Genomic DNA, 3,594 nt, shown 5'->3' on the forward strand with positions numbered 1-3,594 from the left:
TACCTGGTTGATCCTGCCAGTAATCATATGCTTGTCTCAAAGGTTAAGCCATGCATGTCTAAGTACATGCCGAAATAAGGCGAAACCGCGAATGGCTCATTAAATCAGTTATGGTTCCTTAGATCGTTTCTTCCTACTTGGATAACTGTGGCAATTCTAGAGCTAATACATGCAGTGAGCCTGGAGCCCTTTGGGTAACGGGTGCTTTTATTAGACCAAGATCGATCGGGTTTCAGCCCGTATTGTGTGGTGACTCTGGATAACTTTGTGCTGATCGCATGGCCACGAGCCGGCGACGTTTCCTTCAAGTGTCTGCCTTATCAACTTTCGATGGTAGGTTACTTGCTTACCATGGTTGTTACGGGTAACGGAGAATCAGGGTTCGATTCCGGAGAGGGAGCCTGAGAAACGGCTACCACATCCAAGGAAGGCAGCAGGCGCGCAAATTACCCACTCCCGGCACGGGGAGGTAGTGACGAAAAATAACAATACGGGACTCTTTTGAGGCCCCGTAATTGAAATGAGTACACTCTAAATCCTTTAACGAGGATCAATTGGAGGGCAAGTCTGGTGCCAGCAGCCGCGGTAATTCCAGCTCCAATAGCGTATACTAAAGCTGCTGCGGTTAAAAAGCTCGTAGTTGGATCTCAGTTCCAGACGAGTAGTGCATCTACCCGATGCGACGGCTCGGACTGAACATCATGCCGGTTCTTTCTTGGTGCACTTCATTGTGTGCCTCGAGATGGCCGGTGCTTTTACTTTGAAAAAATTAGAGTGCTCAACGCAGGCGAGTCGCCTGAATAAACTTGCATGGAATAATAGAACAAGACCTCGTTTCTGTTCTGTTGGTTTTTGGAATACGAGGTAATGATTAAGAGGGACGGACGGGGCCATTCGTATTGCGGCGCTAGAGGTGAAATTCTTGGACCGTCGCAAGACGAACTACTGCGGAAGCATTTGCCAAGAATGTTTTCATTGATCAAGAACGAAAGTCAGAGGTTCGAAGGCGATCAGATACCGCCCTAGTTCTGACCATAAACGATGCCAACCAGCGATCCGCCTGAGTTACTCAAATGACTCGGCGGGCAGCTTCCGGGAAACCAAAGTATTTGGGTTCCGGGGGAAGTATGGTTGCAAAGCTGAAACTTAAAGGAATTGACGGAAGGGCACCACCAGGAGTGGAGCCTGCGGCTTAATTTGACTCAACACGGGAAAACTTACCCGGCCCGGACACTGGGAGGATTGACAGATTGAGAGCTCTTTCTTGATTCGGTGGATGGTGGTGCATGGCCGTTCTTAGTTGGTGGAGCGATTTGTCTGGTTAATTCCGATAACGAACGAGACTCTAGCCCATTAAATAGGTGCGGGGTTCCCAGCACCTTACAACCTTCTTAGAGGGACAAGCGGCTCCTAGCCGCACGAAACAGAGCAATAACAGGTCTGTGATGCCCTTAGATGTCCGGGGCCGCACGCGCGCTACACTGAAGGAAGCAGCGTGTCTTTATCCCTGCCTGAAAAGACTGGGTAACCCGTGGAACTTCTTTCGTGATTGGGATAGGGGCTTGCAATTGTTCCCCTTGAACGAGGAATTCCCAGTAAGCGCGAGTCATAAGCTCGCGTTGATTACGTCCCTGCCCTTTGTACACACCGCCCGTCGCTACTACCGATTGAATGATTTAGTGAGGTCTTCGGACCGATGTCCGGCGCGGCCTTTCGGTTGCGCCGGTCTGTTGGAAAGATGACCAAACTTGATCATTTAGAGGAAGTAAAAGTCGTAACAAGGTTTCCGTAGGTGAACCTGCGGAAGGATCATTAACGGATCGTGAAGGGTGAGCGCCTCAGCTGCGTCTGCGCCCGACACTTTCTGCCGCTGACCCCGTTTGGACGCGGGGTCGGCTTTTCCCCACGGGGCTGCCTGAATGTGGAGCGGCACCCCGTGACAAATTGTTGCGCCCAGCGGACGCCAACACCGCGACCTTGGACGGTCCGCCAGGTGGCGGACGCGGGTACAAACGGCGCAACGCACTCATAGGTCGGCTTTCGACCCGCCACTGCACCGTGGCTCGAAGCGCTCGAAATGCGCGACCCGACCGTTGCGGGACCGCCTAGTACTGTAAACAGGAGCGCCGGAGCGCGAACGGCGAGTCGTGGTTACGTCGGTAGAAGGCGAGGCTGCGCGTTCCCGAAACGCCAGCCGAGTGCCCTCCCGACCGTTCGAGCGTGCAAGAACGAGACCCGACAATCGCGTGGCGACTGCCAAGTACGAGAGGAATGGCACAAGCGTCGGCGGTCGGTCAAGGAATTGGCGATGTGACGGGTCCGCTGTGCACCAGTGCATACCGTCCCGCCGTCCGCGGCAAGCGCGTCCTCGGGTGACGGAGGCTGCCGGTCAGTTCTTGCAGGCGAGGGATCTCGCTGGCGCCGGTTCGCGTTGACGCGCGGCCGGTCATGGCACGGCGATGAGACGGCCGAGGTGCGCAGTACTCGATGGAGGAACCGCACGCTCCGATGACCGTCCCGCCCTCCGCGGCGTATGCGTACCGACCGTAATGGTTGCAGCAGCGCCGGCCGGCTTTTGAATTCGCCACACGAAACACGGTGCGAGATCGCGGTTAGGGGAGCGTCGACGTTGGCAGGCGTTTTGCTTGCTGCCGAGGGAAAGGCGGCACGGCCACGTCGCGCTTGTCGCGATTAGCGGGTCTGCGCGCTTTGGGAAGGTGCCGCAACGACTTGCCGAAAGAGGAAGCACGGAAGAACGAGGGACTTGGACGTCCCGACAGTTGAACGCACTTGCGGCCAGGCCCTTGCTGGCTTCGTTCTTCCGCCTCGAGTAGGCTCGTACGCGGCTCCGGCGCCGAAAGTGGTCCTTGGCACCGACTTCTGTGGACGTGGGAAGTGCCGCGCAAGTACGGCGCGCCTGGCTCCACCTGTTGGCTAAAGTAGGCAGCCGGATCGGCATTTCGGTGTGCGGTGGCAAACCGTGGATGCGAAAAAAGCTTGTGCGATTTCGTGGAACAAAAAGCGGGGGTCCCCCTTTTTATGCGGAGGAGACCGACCCGCCCGCCGTGGTGAACCGCGACGCCACGGTAAAAACGGGAGAGGCTTGTCGATGGGACCGTGCATCCCGCGCTCCACGGAGGCCGGGAGGCGGCCGCCCGAGGAAGTGTGTAGCCGTCGAGGCCCGCATCTGCGTGCACTCTTATCCAAATGGGTGTACCGCAGGCATTTTCTGGTTAGGCGGGCCAATGAGAGCGAGCACACAACGATACCTACGGGTCCGGCTTGGAGGACCGGCTTCGACGCCTCCCGAGTATTCATAAGGGGTGGACCACGAAAGCACTCGCAAGTAGCGGAAGCGAAACGCCGTCCGAAACACACGGTTTGCTCGATTTGCGGCAGCCGAAAAAGGCGCGGCAGAGTTTTGGAGTCCAAGCGTGCGCTGAAAAGCGCCCTTCTTGGCCACTGTTTGGCCGAGTGCCAGAAACGTTTGGTTTTGACTGTACGGAATTGAACAAACACTTTTTCACGACTCTAAGCGGTGGATCACTCGGTTCTCGGGTCGATGAAGAACGCAGCCAGCTGCGAGACTTGGTG

General features: G+C 56.3%; 2 non-coding genes across 2 annotated transcripts in view; both read left to right on the forward strand.

The window, feature by feature from the left end:
* Positions 1 to 1,815, forward strand: LOC142768005 (small subunit ribosomal RNA). The gene has a single exon (XR_012885211.1). It is a non-coding gene; the product is annotated as a small subunit ribosomal RNA (ribosomal RNA).
* A 1,712-nt stretch (positions 1,816 to 3,527) lies between these two features.
* LOC142767954 (5.8S ribosomal RNA) overlaps positions 3,528 to 3,594 on the forward strand; it is a 153-nt gene continuing 86 nt past the window's right edge. The window contains exon 1 of the ribosomal RNA XR_012885168.1: positions 3,528 to 3,594. This exon is cut by the window's right edge and continues 86 nt beyond it. This is a non-coding gene — a ribosomal RNA (5.8S ribosomal RNA).

This window comes from Rhipicephalus microplus, chromosome 7, assembly GCF_043290135.1.
Source record: "Rhipicephalus microplus isolate Deutch F79 chromosome 7, USDA_Rmic, whole genome shotgun sequence".
NCBI classification, from domain to species: Eukaryota; Metazoa; Arthropoda; class Arachnida; order Ixodida; family Ixodidae; genus Rhipicephalus; species Rhipicephalus microplus.